The sequence below is a fragment of the Musca autumnalis genome, unplaced genomic scaffold (assembly GCF_047663935.1).
Source record: "Musca autumnalis isolate F117 unplaced genomic scaffold, ASM4766393v1 scaffold_1, whole genome shotgun sequence".
In the NCBI taxonomy this organism is placed as follows: Eukaryota; Metazoa; Arthropoda; class Insecta; order Diptera; family Muscidae; genus Musca; species Musca autumnalis.
In genome coordinates, this window is record NW_027411644.1 from 271822267 (window position 1) to 271841208 (window position 18942).

The 18942-nt window shown below is 34.1% G+C and overlaps 1 long non-coding RNA gene across 6 annotated transcripts; it reads left to right on the forward strand.

Annotated features, from left to right (window-relative positions):
* The first annotated feature begins 14013 nt into the window (after window positions 1–14013).
* LOC141391280 (uncharacterized) lies at window positions 14014–17451 on the forward strand. 6 transcript variants are annotated; one of them, XR_012409613.1, is made up of 9 exons: window positions 14014–14175; window positions 14673–14940; window positions 15001–15420; window positions 15482–15823; window positions 15901–16069; window positions 16185–16313; window positions 16415–16679; window positions 16786–16863; window positions 16935–17451. It is a non-coding gene; the product is annotated as an uncharacterized lncRNA (long non-coding RNA). The 6 variants fall into 6 exon arrangements; XR_012409612.1 differs by having other exon boundaries at window positions 14014–14156; XR_012409609.1 differs by having other exon boundaries at window positions 14017–14240; window positions 16185–16338; window positions 16415–16709.
* The last annotated feature ends 1491 nt before the right edge of the window (window positions 17452–18942 follow it).

Sequence of the window (18942 nt, forward strand, 5' to 3'; positions counted from 1 at the left end):
CAAAATGTCTCCAGGTAGAAACTGGCAGAACTGATTTTTCGACTTTTGTTTGACGATTATTTCACAAAATGGACGAAAAACCGAAGAAAAAGTCGAACACTGACAACACTAAATTAAAAACTGTGAAATAAAAGACGAAAATTGATTTTTTATGTTTCTTTTTGACATTGCTGCCAGATATACCATTTTTCCGTTCCTTTACTTTTCTGGTAAAAATGTTCATGAGAGAGCAATTTTGACACTTTTCTCTTTTACCACCCTTACCATTAAAAAAGTAAAGGAACAAAGCTATAAATGAACTTGTTCCATAAATGGATGTAAAAATCCAAACCCCAATTGTAAGGTTTAATTTTTTTTCCTTATGTATCTAATATCAAATGGCCTGTTCCCGTACTTTATAAAGTGGTAAAAGTCGCAAAAGTTGTAAAAGTCGTAAACGATTTTCATATAAATTTTGTGTACGGGAAAGCAAAATGTGTAAAAGTGGTAAAAATTTGTAAAAACTTTTTAGTTCTGGAACAGAGCTAAAATGTGTAATCATAAATCATATTGTTACAAACATATTTATATTTACTTATATTTAAGTAGAAAAGGAAAATTAAATTTCCTAAACTCTTTATATGTATGTATGTATATATCTGATAAAACCCAAAATGTCATACAAAACAGTCAAAAGTATCCACTTCAGTTTCTTTCATTAAAACTGCGATTGCTAAGAATTGGTTAATGATAGCGATTTCATTCCTTTTTATATTTTTACATTAGTGTCTTAACTTATGCTTGGTTTACATTTACGAAATCCACTCGATTTCAACTGTCAAATCCATAGGTTAAACGTCAAATGAAATCCAGATGAGATTTTATTTGACGTTTGAGCTATGGAATTGACAGTTGAAATCGAGTGGATTTCGTAAATGTAAACTTAGCATTAAATATAATAAAATAAAATTAACGAAATTCAGGTAAATTTAGATAAAAAAACAAGTAAGAAAGGCGTTAAGTTCGGCCGGACCGAACTTGTTATACCCTCCACCACAAGTTATTTTGAAGTAAAATGGAATAATAGTTTCCTTTCGCGTATGAAGAAGACTAATACCCCGTTTATATATAACCGGATTTAACAAACCGACTGGGTTTTATATGTCAATTCCATTGCTTATATTTCAAACAAATCCTCATAAAGAAGGTTAACCCTGCAAAAAGCTCTAATATAAACAGCATATTAATACTAGATTTCAGCAATTTCGGTAAAACAATGTGAGGCACCGTTCTATGGGGGCTATTTCAAAACGTAGATCTATACCGACAAATTTCTGACGGAAAGTTTTTAGACTCAAAGAAGACTAAATCTATGGGGATATAGGAAGACGTGGACCTATAACGATAATACTCTTCTGGAATATTTTATAACTCTTGGAAGACTATATAACGAATTTCAGAAATTTCGGTGGGATATTGACGTCACAATCTTCAGTATTACGACAATCGGGAGGTACCGTTCTAATGGGGCTATATCTAAACGTGGACCTATACCGACGAATATAATCGGAAATGGGGCAATATGAAAGCGTGAACCTGTACAGACAAATTTCTGGCGAACAGTTTTATATCACATTGAAGACTAAATACCAAATTTCAGCCATTTTGATGCAATATTGAAGCCACAGCCTTTAAAATACGGAAAATCCGGAGGTACCTTTCCATAAAGGGGTAGTTTGAGTACCCCCAACGAAGTCTAAATACCAAATTTCAGCCATTTCGGTGGAATATTGAGGCCACAACGTTCAAAATACCGAAAATCGGGAGGTACCGTTCTATGGGGGCTATATGAAGGCATGGACCGATACACAAAAAGTTCTGGGGGAAAGTTTTATACCACCAACGTAGACTAAGTACCAAATTTCAGCCATTTCGGTGTGATAATGAAGCTAAAACCTTCAAAATACCGAAAATCGGGAGGTACCGTTCTATGGGGGCTATATGAAGGCGTGGACCGATACCGACAAAATTCTGGGGGAAAGTTTTATACCCTTAAAGAAGACTACGTACCAAATTTGAGCCATTTTGGTAGGATAATGAAGCTAAAACCTTAAAAATACCGAAAATCGGGAGGTACCGTTCTATGGGGGCTATATCAAAACGTGGACCGATATATCCCATTTTCAATACCAACCATCCTGCAAGTAGTAAAAACTTCTGTACCAAATATTGACTCTCTATCTTTCAAATTCCGAGCTGTATCTTGATTTCAACAGACAGACAGACGGACGGACTGACGGACGGACGGACAGACGGACATGGTCAAATCGACATAGAATTTTATGCTGATGAATAATATATATACTTTATAGGGTCTCCGACGAATATTTCGATGTGTTACAAACGGAATGACAAATTTAATTATACCCTCCATATGGTGGAGGGTATAATAAAAATGGTTAAACAACATCGATTTCTACCTCACAGTCAAAAGTATGCACTCATGGTTTAATAAGAAAGGTTAGCCAACGCTTTATGTCAATTTCATTCGAGTATTCCTAAAACTTCAAAACGATATACACAAACTGTGTATGTGTGTGTGGTGTTTGAATAATATGTCAAACAATTCTAAAAACAATCGAATTCAATGATTTTTAAAATTATTTTTGGAACATTTGTATGGAAATAATTCGTCAGGCTATCATTGAAACAAACATTTTATCATATCCACAACTTGATTATGCGGAGAAACATTGGTCCTTCATTAATTTTTCGCGATTTTTATAAAATGCTCAAAATTGGTGTTGTAAACAAACCCACTTGTTGCTTAATTTGGAAGTTTTAGGAATTCAGGAAAAACAAGGGTTCTATAGAATTTTTTCATTTAAATCTACCTCTTTACTTATACCATGGTATGCACTCTAAAATTTTCATGAAACAAAAAGGATTTTTTAGGGTTTCAGCCCTTGGTATGACATCCTTTGTTATCCTCTTTACAGCTTTTAGCCTTTTTGGCAAAGATTTAACTAAGTTTTCGGGACAAGATATCGGAATTTTTCCCCATTCTTCTTGTAAGGCATATTTCAGGGTTCCTATACTTTAGATGTTACAATTTTTTATATTTGTCTCCAAAATACTCCATAAATTATCTATAGGATTCAAATCCGGGGATCGGGGAGGTGTTTGAATCACATTTGGACAGTTACATAGCATCCATTTTGGAAAAATATGTGATTTGTGCTCGGGCTCATATATTGATAAAATTGGAATGTTGCCCCAAATCCCATTTTTTCAGCGCCTAAATTTCAAATTATCCTTTCAGAATGTTTAAATAATACATCTTATCCTTAATTCCTTCGATAAAGACACGATTTCCTACACCGGAAGCACTCATACAACGTATACCAAAACAGAGTCTCAGTTCTCAGTTTTTGAAATGATGCCTTTTTAGCGAAAAACCGAACTCTTTAAGTATCTAGTATTCTCATATGAATGAGAATCACACTCACTTTTCCGCTTTTCCAAAGAAACACCAAAATCAAAATATTTTGCAACATGTCAGCACGTATCAACTAAGAATTCTTCGAATTCTGTGAGTTGAAAAGAACACCAACACAGTTGCCTGTGAGGTTGTTATTGGAATTTTGTTTTTTTTTTTTGTTTTTAACAAAGCTCCATTCGCCCGTTCCTCTGCTGTTTTTTGTTTGTTTTGTTTATTGTTGAAGATTCAATCTCATTTTCGATTGCTTGAGTGGAGTATTCCCCAACTGGCTCAACTTCATTTATTACCCTCTATTACAGAGAGTAATGTTTTTCAAAACGAACCGACAGTGTTGCAAAATTTTACTGATCGCTACCAATATCATGATTTCATCCCGGCGAAGGGAATTATCAATTGGCTTCTCAGTTTTTGAAATGATGCCTTTGAAAAACATTACCCTCTGTAATAGAGGGTAATAAATGAAGTTGAGCCAATGGGGGAATACTCCACTCAAGCAATCGAAAATGAGATTGAATCTTTAACAATAAACAAAACAAACATTCAATACAAAACACTACAACAAAGGCTGTGATTTGGATCGAAAATGGAGTGCATCCTAGCTGTGTGCCGTGGATGCAAAATGGAGTGCATCCTAGCTGCGCGCTCTCTTGTAAAATTCATAGGTGAATTCATAGGAAAAGATGTACTCCAGCGGCAATTGTTCTAGTGATTTAACTGCGGATGCAAACTTTTTGCTGGGTAATTACGCACAAGGTACCAATCTTTTATAAAGGAAAAACCAAAAAGTTAAAACACTAAAGATGGCATAACTCATTTATGTATTTTTCAACCAATTTCATTGGTTTTTCACATTTTGTAAAGCTAACTAAATTTCCTTCTTGATAAAAGTAAATAATTACGCAGTTTGGTGTCTTCTACGCAGCATAGAGCACGAGGAAAAGCATTTTCCTGTTTTTATAACTCACCCATTTGTTACCCGATTTTTAAAGATTATGGCTTGTTCGAAAGACACAATTTTCACCTTTTAAATAAAAAATAAGCTGTAAAAGTCCGGGAAAAATAAGTTATGTCCGTTTTATGTTGAAAATCCATGAAACCCCGTTTTCACTACATTTACCGTTATAAAATAAAAAAACGATGTGACCCAAAGGAACCAAAGATATTTTCGTCTTCCATGGAATCCCACAATATCGAATTTATGCATCAGAACCCCCGCAAATTTTCACTGTAGCACAGTGTAATTTAGTTATGATTTTGAATTTTTTAAAATTTCAATTAAAATACCTTTTTCAGATGGGTCTTTTAAAAAAATGTTGCATTCCCACTTGTGGAAGTAGAATAGTAGGAAAAATGGAGATCAGAAAACTTAAAAAAGAAAACCCTAATTACCAGGAACCCGAACAAAATTTTAGATTTCATAACGTTATTTCAAATTGGATACCGTTATTAGTAAACAAGTATGGGTTAGTTGAAGGTACATTAATACATATACAAAACATTTTAATGAAGATGATACAACAGGTGGAAATAGAATTTCCCGTGACACATACCCAACTTTCCACTTACCATTGCCCATCAATAGCTCTGTTCCAGAACTAAAAAGTTTTTACAATTTTTACCACTTTTACAAATTTTGCGTTCCCGTACACAAAATTTATATGAAAATCGTTTACGACTTTTACAACTTTTACGACTTTTACCACTTTATAAAGTACGGGAACAGGCCAAATGATGGAGCAATTTCTAATAATGTGGAACCCTCAACATCAAATAATCATGCTATGCGAAATTATATGGAAGATAATATTAATGATATTTATATGGAACCCACAACATCAAATGATGCTATGGGGGGAAATTATATACTATCGACGGGAGATGTGAGAAATATTAATGAAGAGACCATACCCTCACAAAATCCGTTTTATCAATTATATGTTCATGAATATTCTTCAAATGCTCCTGAATTAAATATTGGACATGTCGTAGACATTTATTCACGTAATCCCAATGTAGAACTTTTCGAGCATGACATGGAATTAGATCCAGAAATTTTAAATAACGATACATCTAATAATGCTATGGCAGAATTACACTCACCAGATGAAAGTTACATTTATGCTGGCATTATTACTGGTTTCTATAAGGAACCGCACTCTCCCAGAAAGGAATTATACGGAGAAGTCTGTAGGGTTTGATAATGAAACCACTGAAATTGTACATAAAATATTGAGTGAAATGCCTGAGGACGAAAAACTATGCGTATTGACATTGATGGAATGCATATACAAATAGATAAACAAAGACACGAAGCCTATATTTTTCAATTATACAGCCTTCACGGCGATGGGGAAATTTTAATAGCAGCTAAAAGTTTTCCCGATTCAGCTACTGGTGAAGAAGTATACGAAACATTATGTGAGGTTTTTGAAGCTGCTAGTAGTATAAATGCCACAATAGTATTAAACGTATGCAATGCAGGTCGAGTTAATTCCAAATTCGTGTTAAACAGCCCCACACCATTTTTTGAAATTGTGCCGGGGTATAAAATACATACTGCATTTGATTTAATGCATCTAATATGAAATGTTAGTATTGCCTTTCTTAAGTTTCCAATATGTTACAAAATCATTTAAGATGGAATATGGAAGTGCACTTCTAAGACACAAATACAAATTTGTTTCATTCAATATAAAAACTTATTCAAAACTTTTTAATGAAACTGTTGTAAATTCATTGATTGTACCAAATGTTGAAGAGGAAACAGCAACAAGAGATTTTATGAGAGGTATGATACCGTTCATACAATTAATAGAAAATGAAGGTCAATATTCCTTTGAAGATAAAAAGTTAATTGTATCTGAATTTATCGAATTTGTAGGTAATATGACTGATGATAGCAACGCAGCCAACTGATGAACAAACTGTATATTTAAAAGCACAATCTGATGCTGTAATAAAATGCACAGCAAGTTTAGATCGAAAACTATTTTGGGATTAAATATTTGATCCGAGATGCCTTCAGAAAGATATCCTACGTCATAATTGATATGAAAGAAAAATCTCCTTTTTCCCTGTGTTGGGATGGTTATGTAAATAAATATATATTTATAAATACATACATGCACCATACATTAATAAGTCTGTCTTGTTACTTTCCCAGCAAAAATTTTCCAGCAAGAACTTTCTCAGAGAGTAAGGGGTTTTTGTTCTCTTTTGCTAGAAAATTGTAAAATGTAAACAGACACCTTCCCAGCAAAAACCAGCAAGCAATCAGCTGGCTTGCCAAAACAGACAATTTGTCCGCCAATAAAGGAAGCAAACACGTTGTATTTTATTAAAAATTAAAAAATAAAATGAAAGAAAAAAGTATTTTTCCACTTTACAAATTTGTTTTCCATAAAACAATACAATTAGACTAAAATGGTTTTTAATTTTCACAAACATAAATCAACAACAAATTAAAAACAGATGATTGATTGTTTTCAGGAAGAAGAAGAGCTTGCAAGTGCTTTCTAGAAGAAATTTGTCTAGCAAGAATTTGCAAGCTCTCAGTGAAAGAACTGTCAAAATGTCTCTCTCGAATCGCTCTCTTTTGCTGGTTTTTTGTGTTAACAGACGACTTCCAGCAACAATTGGTACAAATTGTTACAAGTTTTAGGGTAACCAGACACAGCTAATATAAAGAAGAGAAATATACAATGTATATAATAATATTTATTAAAGGCTTTTTTGCATAGCAAATTTAAAGCCATTTTGCAAAATAATCAGCCTTATTACGGTTGGCGTAGTCGTATCCAGAATTGCAAGTTGACGTGTCGAAACGACTGATTGGTATTATGAATATATTCGTTCTTAAAAGTTAAAATATCACATTTTAAAGAATTCTTTTGGTTAAAAAATTAATAGAATTATTAGTAGATCATGTTTAAGCTTTTAATCCAGAAGAAAAACCAACCCTACAGTTTTTACAATCAAAATAATTGTTCGGCGTAGACGTTTTTGTAGTCATTGGCGTAGTCGTTGTCGTAGGGCTAATTTATGGTATCACGAAAAATTTACGACAACGACAATTCTTTCCTCATACAAAATTAAAAAAAAATTTTTTTAATTGTAAAATAATTCGTTCGAAATCATCTTTTGAACAAGAACTAAGAAATTTGCATTGCTTGAATCTTTATACGAGGACTCCAACAGATGTTCAATAGGAAGTTTGTCATCTGATAAAAACACGAAAGTTGTCATACGAAAATGAATTAAAGAAGTAAAATTTTTATTTATTTTAGTTATTTTCCAATATATTTCATTAATCATTGCCAAAAAAAATCTTTTGAAATTGATTTGTTTTTATTTTTATATGCAGTCGTTAACAAAATCGGTCACGACTCTTTCCTCGCATTTCAACGCCATACGTGACACCGATTTGTCGTATCAAAAAAATAAATTTTATTTATAGCAGCATCCGGCAAAAAGGGGCACACGTGCCCTTGATGAGAATAACAACAGAACAAACACCACTCAGTCTTCGTTCAGAAGTCAATGAAGGTGGTTCTGTTGTCGCTTGCTTCAATGATTTTTATACCCTCCACCATATGGAGGGTATAATTAAATTTGTCATTCCGTTTGTAACACATCGAAATATTCGTCGGAGACCCTATAAAGTATATATATTATTCATCAGCATAAAATTCTATGTCGATTTGACCATGTCCGTCTGTCCGTCCGTCCGTCAGTCCGTCCGTCTGTCTGTTGAAATCAAGATACAGCTCGGAATTTGAAAGATAGAGAGTCAATATTTGGTACAGAAGTTTTTACTACTTGCAGGATGGTTGGTATTGAAAATGGGATATATCGGTCCACGTTTTGATATAGCCCCCATAGAACGGTACCTCCCGATTTTCGGTATTTTTAAGGTTTTAGCTTCATTATCCTACCAAAATGGCTCAAATTTGGTACGTAGTCTTCTTTAAGGGTATAAAACTTTCCCCCAGAATTTTGTCGGTATCGGTCCACGCCTTCATATAGCCCCCATAGAACGGTACCTCCCGATTTTCGGTATTTTGAAGGTTTTAGCTTCATTATCACACCGAAATGGCTGAAATTTGGTACTTAGTCTACGTTGGTGGTATAAAACTTTCCCCCAGAACTTTTTGTGTATCGGTCCATGCCTTCATATAGCCCCCATAGAACGGTACCTCCCGATTTTCGGTATTTTGTACGTTGTGGCCTCAATATTCCACCGAAATGGCTGAAATTTGGTATTTAGACTTCGTTGGGGGTACTCAAACTACCCCTTTATGGAAAGGTACCTCCGGATTTTCCGTATTTTAAAGGCTGTGGCTTCAATATTGCATCAAAATGGCTGAAATTTGGTATTTAGTCTTCAATGTGATATAAAACTGTTCGCCAGAAATTTGTCTGTACAGGTTCACGCTTTCATATTGCCCCATTTCCGATTATATTCGTCGGTATAGGTCCACGTTTAGATATAGCCCCATTAGAACGGTACCTCCCGATTGTCGTAATACTGAAGATTGTGACGTCAATATCCCACCGAAATTTCTGAAATTCGTTATATAGTCTTCCAAGAGTTATAAAATATTCCAGAAGAGTATTATCGTTATAGGTCCACGTCTTCCTATATCCCCATAGATTTAGTCTTCTTTGAGTCTAAAAACTTTCCGTCAGAAATTTGTCGGTATAGATCTACGTTTTGAAATAGCCCCCATAGAACGGTGCCTCACATTGTTTTACCGAAATTGCTGAAATCTAGTATTAAGTCTTCTTCATACGCGAAAGGAAACTATTATTCCATTTTACTTCAAAATAACTTGTGGTGGAGGGTATAACAAGTTCGGCCCGGCCGAACTTAACGCCTTTCTTACTTGTTAATTTTAGCAATGCATTAACGCACACGCTGTATGTGGAGAGAGCGAGAGAGAGTCGTACGCGTGAGGCCGCAAACAATGCGTTTGTATTGGTGCCGATACCTGATTTATAGCTTAAGAAATCCGTCCAGGGAATGATGAATGTGTTTCTTTCGATATTTTATGGATCTATGATACCACGGTTTAATAAGAAAGGTTAGCCAAAGCTTTATGACAATTTAAATTTTTTCATTCGAGTATGCCTAAAACTTCAAAACAATATAAACAAACTGTGTATGTGTTTGTGGTGTTTGAATAATATGCCAAACAATTTTAAAAACAATCGAATTCAGTGATTTTTAAAATTGTTTTTAGACCATTTGTATGGAAGAAATTGGTGAGATTTGCATTGAAACAATCAGTTTATCATATTCACAACTCGATTTTGTGGAGAAAACTTAACTCTTCATTCATTTTTCGCGCATTTTATAAAATGCTCAAAAAATGTATTGTAAACAAACCCACTTGTTGCTTTTATTTTGAAGTTTTAGCAATTCAAGAAAAACAAGGGTTCTATAGATTTTTTTCATTTAAATCTACCTCTTTACTTATACCATGTATGATACTGTAAAATAAAAAAAATGTTCGTAGTATATAATTTTTCATCATATAAAAAATGCAAACTACGACTACGCCTACGACATTTGAATGCATACGACTACGCCAACCGTAATAAGGGGGAATATCTTAATATCTCATATAAACAAAATTTGTCAATATAATTGAATGTTTGTAGCCGTTTTTACCATGGTAGAACAAGAAAAGGTAGCAGCAATACCCAGCTGACTGAACTGGGTTGTAGTGTTAGTGTCAAATTCCATTCGACATTTTATGTATTTATTTCTATGTTCGATGTATATTAGGGATATATATTTTTGAAGAACAAATTTATTCATCAGAAAAAAAAAACTATTTCCCATAAAGACGGCTTCATATCATTGACATGTAACCTCCTCCAGGTCCGAACGACATGCCGCACACTAAAACATCGCTTATAGAGGCGGTACAATATTTGTTAATATGTGTGGTATTTTGTTAAACTTGAAAAGAATAAAGCCCTAATAAACATGTGCTTTTTTGTTTTCAAAAGCAAATGATTGAAACATCTTCTCTTTTTTCAATGAATTACCAGCGACCCGAAACATTTTTGCAAGTATTCTACTTTCTGCGAGAAATGATGCATTTAGTGGAATGATATGGAAACATTCAAATTGAAAATCTAACGAGTTTTCATTCATGTTTTCCAAAATATTCAATCAAATGTGAAAAATATTAGTTTTTTAAATTCCAATAATTTATAGACATTTCCTTGTTTTGTTTACATTTACGTTGACACTAAGGTTTACAAACAAAAACAAATTCCTTTGTGGTTGTTGTTCGAGTTGTATTTGTTGTAGTATTAACTTTACCTTGTATTTGTTCTACCATGCGTTTTTACATTTAACAGGTTTTATAAAACGTGCGAAATTTGTAAAAATTATAATATATATAATGTAAAAATTATATATAATGTCATGTAAAAATATAAAAATATATAATGTAAAAATTATATTTTCAATGCCTCTAAATTGGTTTATTTTCAAATCCATTAGATAGTAAAAGAACACATATAAGCTGTGTTCCTTTACTTACCTGAGGTTACCATTTTAACCATTTGTTACCATTTTTAACCTGCAAAGCGTTCCTTAACCCCGAAAAGTGGCAAAACTGGAAGCAATTTTTAAGAGAGTGAGAGGGGAGAGAGAGCGAAAATGGCTTTCTCTTCTACCACAGGCTACCAGCAAAATTTCTGCAGGTAGAAAATGGCAGAACTGATTTTTCGACTTTTGTTTGACGATTATTTCACAAAATGGACGAAATCCCGAAGAAAAAGTCGAACACTGACAACACTAAATTAAAAACTGTGAAATAAAAGACGAAAATTGATTTTTTATGTTTTTTTTCTGACATTGCTGCCAGACCTACCATTTTTCCGTTCCTTTACTTTTCTGGTAAAAATGTTCATGAGAGAGCAATTTTGAACAATTTTGACACTTTTCTCTTTTACCACTCTTACCATTAAAAAGGTAAAGGAACAAAGCTATAATAATGGCCCATAGGGATTGTAAAGGGGTGAGTACATAAGCTGCCTTGCCTGCTTACCTTGCATGCTTCTGATAAAAGAATAAAAAAGAAAAGGGCAACCCAGTTCGACATTTGCTCGGCCTTCTTTATTCTTTTATTTTTATTATGTCAGAAATGGGATTTGACAGTTGAAATCGAGTGGATTTCGTAAATGTAATAGGCCGTTTACATATAACCGGGTTAACCCAGTGGGTCTGGTTTTCAAATGCCATTTCCATTGTGTATACTTCAAATAAATCCTCATAAAGAAGGTTAACCCTGCAAAAAACTATAATATAAACGCCGTATAAACCAAGCATAAATCCACTAGATTTCAAATGTCAATTCCATTGCGTATAGATCAAATAAATCCTTAAAATAATCACGTGCAAAAAAAAATCTATAATACAAACAGACCATTAGTAAAGTTCAGGATTTAAATTAGCAATGCCATTGAACTAGCAAGTAAAACAAGAGTTTTGTGTTCGGAATTGACAACTTAGTCGGCTTTCACACAGTGTACTTTCGTCACGGAGACATCATTTCTTGCTTTCCGTTTTCGCTTCATTCGTATTTTTTGTAAGCAGGGTTGCATTTTTGCGGGATTTTTGTAACAACCGTACATCTTTACCTAAGCGTACTATTCATGTACCGAATGTACAAAAATGTTTTAATGAAATATGTTGAAATAGAGATTACAAAATATGTGTATATATTGATTCTGATGAAAAACATCATTGCAGGTAAGAAACATAATCAGGGCAATCATGAATAAAAATTCCGTGCGGAATTTGTTCCCTCTCCCCAATTTCACAATTTTTTATTTTCGTATTATTTATGTCCAAAAAGGGAATATTTTTGTTGATTAGGCAAGAATATTCCATAATTAGGAGATTCTAGCAGTTTTCCACGTTTTAAAATAATAATTTTTTAAGAATTTCACATTTTTAAATTATTTTCCGTGCGGAAAAATTCCGAGGGAAATATGTATTCATGATTGCCCTGAATAAATAAGTGCAATAAAATAATTATTTTGTGTATGAATTTACATCAACAGTACTTTTCCGTACGTTTTCTTCTCTACATTTTCCCACCCTGACAACTTCTACGAATGAACATCAAAACGGAAACTGTGAAATGGTGTCGCCAAAACGACACTGTGTGAAAGCTGACTTAAATTACACTTTTTGGATGTACACGTCAAATTAATCCCACAACGTCGCTTGCTTCCCCAAATATCAAATTATAAAGGAATGCCAGAGCCTCTTTGGAAATCCGCCTGCGTTCCCCTTTAGGAGGCTCTGGCATTCCTTTATAAGATGTGTTCCTTTCATGGTACAATAATACAGGTAGCATTATCAAGCCAGCTGATGGTAACATAATGTGTCAATTGCATTGAATTGATGTCAAATTTTGACATCTTATGTTACCGACAATTGCCGATGCGGCTACCTGTGTATTTGTACCATGGTTCCTTTACTTACCTGAGGTTACCATTTTTACCATTTATTACCATTTTTAACCTGCAAAGCGTTCCTTGACTATTTGGAAAGCAAGCAACGATTGATTCTGTTCTGGCCTTTAGTTTTAGGTTTCCAGGTTTCCATTTACGAAATCCACTCGATTTCAACTGTCAATCCCATTGCTTAATCGTCAAATGAAATCCAATGGATTTCAGATGGGATTGCATTTGACGTATACACAAAGGAATTTACAGTTGAAATCCACCAGATTTCGTAAATGTAAATGTATTATAAATTAAGTTTAAAACTTGGTTTACACTATGCACTTATACGATGATTAAGTGCATTATCTCGATTTATTAGACATATGTCTATTGTATGACAATGACAACTTAAATCGACCGGATTTTCTAAACTAATAGCTGGTTTATACTTTTGCTCCCGTTGTTTACACTTATTTTTTGTTGTTTTCAAACATATCACAATAATCAAGGTAGAGGCATATTTGCAGCTGATCGAACATGAAAAATTTTTTATAGAAAGTATTTATTGAAATTTTGCTCATTTACTAATTTTACCATTAAAAAATACAGGAACACAATGAAAAATTAACATTGTAACAAAGCAATTTATTTATTTTTTCACCTTGTCGCAGCAATTTGCCACCTACCTTGTTTATTGTGATAGTGAAAAGTGTTGCAAATTTTGGTACTTTTTTAAGCAAAAACAGGGTTGTATATCATGAGTACTGAGATTTCTATGTTGATTTCGCTGAAATAAACGAAATGAGATGATTTCATTTTTGTATGCAAAATCATCGTAAATTTTGATGATTTTGCGTGAAATCACGAAGTAAGTAAGTAAGTAAGTAAGTATTTTTATTCGAGTCTTCTTCTTTTTCGATTGTACAGATATACAAAGTAAAATGATAACAATTTGTAAGTCTTAGAACTATTGTTGTCTTGCTCTAATAACAATAAATGTATATATATGCTACGTGCGAAATTTGAGAGGAAGCAAAAATAAAATGTAAACAAATGATATGACAATAAGGTATGCTCGGAGACCTAAACATTGTATGTCAGAGCTGCGTGTCTGCAATTAATAAATAATATCAACAAAATAAAATTAAAACTAAATAACAAAAAGAGAGCTGTTCGCGATTTGAAGAACAGCGAAAATGTAAATATACTAAAAATTGGTAACTATATGTGAAGGTGTAAAACGAGCGCTCTTTTTATACTAGAGCAGGATATTATATACAAAGTAAAGCTTGTAAAATGCAAAATGATATTTTTAACTATTTTTGTTTACGAGGGTTGGCGTTTTTTGTTTGGGATGACGACTTCTATTTTGTTTTTCAAAATAGTCAGGCTTAATCCCATAGTTGTTGTTTTAATATTTTATTAAAACAACTTTAATTTATTAGTGGGAAAAAATTGGCGATGTTTACCAAGCTAGCAATTGACACTTGGGTATAAAAAGTTTCTTGTTGAAAAACAAGAATTAAGGGAACTGATGAAGATCTGTGGCGAGATCTAAAACTATAGTATTCCCTGCCTTACCCCTTGGTAAACATCGCCAATTTTTTCCCACTAATAAATTAAAGTTGTTTTAATAAAATATTAAAACAACAACTATGGGATTAAGCCTGACTATTTTGAAAAACAAAATATTTTTGTTTACTTTTTATCACAGATTAGTTATCAGTTTATCCTCTGTGGGAGCCTGGAAGCGAGGTGGTGAAGAAAGGTGGCATTATATATTCATCGTTATCATCCTCCAGGTTCTCGTTCAAAATGCCTACCGAGGATAAGTAAGGCAAATCATTCCAGGTTATGTCTTTTTCCAAGTCATATATTGAATTTAGAAGGGAGTTCTCGTGGTCTGCCAGCGCTTCAATAAACTTTCTGTGATGGCGTAATGTATACTTACAAAAAGGAACAACTCCTGCGGAATTGTATATGTAAGCATTTGAATATTTTTTGTTTTGGGTCTCAAAGTTTTTATCAACGCATTTCCTCAGTATTTTTCTTTCATGTATTTCCAATTCTTTGGCCACTATAGGAGATATAGTGAACCAGATTGGAAAACCATATGTAAGGATGGATCTTACAGCCACTTTGTACAGCAAAAGTTTGGTGTTCTGCGGTAAGTATTTGCTGTTAAGAATATATGAGAATCTCCCTAAAATTTTCTTTGTTTTTTCTATATTTGAGCGCACGTGGATGTTAAACTTGAGCAGGTTTGTAAAGGTTATACCTAGATATTTCATCGACGTTTTAAAGGGAATGTCAACGCCATCCAGTGATAGTCTAAGCATCTTGCTTTCTGGAACCACAAACCTGGGACACTTTCCCGATGCATTGCGAATGCATATCGCAACAGATTTGGCTGCATTAACTTTTATACCCCAGCGCTTGTAAAAGTCATTGATGATGTTTAGGTGAGTAGATGCGTAGTTTAGTGCATTTAATGGTGACACATTGTGTGCGTATATTAAACAGTCATCTGCGTATAAGATGGCTTTCGAATGACGGGAGACATGCGGAAAATCGTGCAGAAAGATATTAAACAAGTATGGCGCTAGAATACTTCCCTGTGGTACACCACTTTTCACATCGCCGCTGGCAGAAACTGCATCTTTAATTTGCACCATAAATTTACGAGATGTGAAAAAACTCTGCATGATTTTTACGATGTATGGATCAACATTGAGTTCAACTAGCTTGTATAAGACTCCCATGTGGCATACGGAATCAAACGCTTTTTGTATATCAAGTGAAACAGCGACAGTACAGTTCTGATTATTTAAGTTTGACGTGATGTCGTTATGAAATTTGAGCAAGGCATGTTGAGTAGAATGACCTCGTTTAAATCCAAATTGAAAATTAGGAATTGGATCAAATGTAAATTCTTTTTCCAGTTTCTCTTTTAGTACCAGTTCAAACAATTTCCCTATGTTTGATAGAAGAGAGATAGGACGGAAGTTGTCCATACTGTCAATGGCGGCCTTTTTTTTAATGGGAATCACTTTGGCGATTTTCCACTGAGAGGGGAAATATCCATTGTTTATGCAATTATTAAAGATACATGTAAGTAAATTTACCGTGGAGTCAGGAAATTTTCTGATGATGAAATTAGAGACTCCATCAGGACCGGAGGATCTTTTTGTGTTTACATTGCCAATTATCTCTCTTATCTTTTCAGGAGAAACGAAATGGTACGTATCAGGATTATCCAGACCGTTAAAAGATTCATCAAACGAATAAATGCGTGACGATGTTGAATTCATACAAGACAGAACTCTATCGTTGAGATCATCAACAGGAACAGATGGTACAGTTTCTTCAAAAATTGATGAGTAATAATTTTTGAAATTATGTGCAATGTCAGAAGGGTTTGTTATGGTATTATTTTCAACATGAATTTTATTGCAGAAGGGAGCCTTAGCTTTTCCTGTGATCTTTGCTATTTCCTTGAATGCTGATGGACTTGGCTTGATTTTTTTCAACCTATTGTTGAAGATTTCTGTCGTTTCCATATTAATAAGCTCCTTTATAATAGTTTTTAGAAGTTGGATTTGATTTGAGAGAATGGAATACTCCCGGCTTATTCTGTTACCAGAGCGATGGAAAATTTTTTTTAAATTTCTCTGCCACTGATGCTTGATTTTAAGGAAATGTCTCACTCTGTCGGAAAGAGGTAATTTTCCGTCTTTCAACTCAATTTTTTGTGAGTGTATATTATGAACTTCAGAAAATCCGCTATTAAAATTGTTGATAACGTCATCAATTTCATAATTTTCTAGGCTTCTGTTTGATGGTGGCATAAATTGGAGCGAAATTCTGTCCAAATCTTGACGAAAGTTATTCCAGTTGGTTTGCTTGTAAGATGTAAAAATTTGTGGAGTGCTCAAGGTAATACTTGGATATTAAAATTTCAACCCCAATTTTATAGGAAAATGATCCGAAAACGTTGATATGGTAGAAATGGTGAAGTTCTGATTTAGAGCATCAACTAAGTGTGAACTGATTAAAAAATGGTCTAGAAATGAGGCACCATTTGGGTAAGAAGGGCTTGAGTCACAAATTCTGGTGACCTCCATCGAATTATCATCAAGCCAGGACGACAGGCATCTACCATTTAAGTTTTCAAAAGTATCACCCCAAGATGGACTTTTTGAGTTTAAGTCGCCGCCAATAACAAAGCCGTCGAAATTGCTGGAAAGTTGAATTAATTTATTCAGATCCGATACAAGTCTTTGTGCAGGAAAATTGCATGGTATATAAGCTGATCCAACCAGATATTTCTTGGATAAACTGTTGGAACACATTTCTATTTGGATGAATGAGGTATTTATACCCATATCTTCAGCGGGTATACGTTGGAATTGAATAGACTTTTTAATGCATACTGCCACACCAAGTGGAGAATTATCGTAAATAAAATTGTACCCATTAATCTTGATGAACTTGTTTTTCTTTAAATGACATTCTTGAATGAATGCTATATCTATATTGTTAAAATGGAGTATGTTGGCAAGTTCTACTTGCCTACTTTTTTCCACAAGTGATCTAACGTTAAATGTCAGGAAATTTATAGATCTATGGTCCATAATTAGATCTTACCTTTGATAGAAGCTGCATAAATTGTGTTTTCGCTTCATCCTTTGACATGTTTTTGTAGTTTGATAAAAATAATTGAATTTCCTGTTCTAAGGTAAGTTCCTCTGGTTCCATGAAAAATTTTGCAAGCTCCAGGAACTGCTCAATGATTTGTGGTTTCTGATTAGAAGCTTGTGCACTATTTTTGTCGGTTCTAAACATACTGGCAAATGATTTGCCAGGGGTGAACTTGGCGGTGTTGAGTATTTTAGATACATTTCTTTGGGCAGTCTCTTTATCTTCCAAAGCCTTGGTTATCTTGCTTTTCCTGGTTTGAATGTATTTTTTGTAAAATGGACAGCCTTTAAAATTTGCTGGGTGTCCATGCTTGCCGCAATTGATACAAAATGGTTCCGTTGTATCGGAACTTGTCCTTTGGCATTCACCAGGGAGGTGTGTTTGGCTGCATTTTACGCAATTGTATGTTGAATTGCAATTACGGGAAACGTGTCCCCACCTTTGACATCTGAAACATTGGAGATCACCACTTTTCTTTTTGGGTTTCTCCCAGTATATGGATTGACTGAAAATTTCACGAATGTGTGTGACTTCGCCGAATTTCTTCCCCGGGCAAAGGGAGACCAACATGAGGAACGTGTCTCTTTTATTTTTTACGGACCAAGGAGTTTTATATTTTGTTACTTTGTCCACTGTGTTTGGTATCAGTATATCCAACTCTTGTTTTACTTCATCAGGTGAAGCATGATCATAGAGACCTCGAAGAACTAAAGAAGTCTGTTTTAGTTCCTTCGGTGTAAAAGAATAAGACTGAACATTTTTGTCTTTCAAAATGGCCATCATTGAAGCATGTATTTTCGGATCATTGAAATAAATTTTGCTTTTGCTCTTATTAACATTGATGATTCTGAATGAAGAATTGGGTAACGACGATCTTAATGTGTCTCCTAGTGTCTTTATGTTGACATTAAACACAAAGATTGGCGGACACCAAGAAATCTTGGGTTTAGGGTTCACATCCTTGGCTTTGGTTGGTGTTGGATTGCTGACAGGGGTTGGAACAATGTCAATGTCTGCCAAAGCACCAAGAATACCATATTTGTTCTGATCCTGTGGGATAAAGTTCTTTATCCTTTCGTTGAGATCAGAAATGTCTACTCTGATAGGTGACAATGCACCTTCAATCCGTTGTCTTTTGCGTTCATTTTGTTGTATGGTTTTTGTTTGTGTATTTACTGCTTTTGATAGCGCCGGTATAGAGATATTTGATGTTGATGCAATTTCTTCAGTGCAATCATACTCCATGTCAGGAGGGAGAGATTCAGGCTCCTCCATTGCAAGTC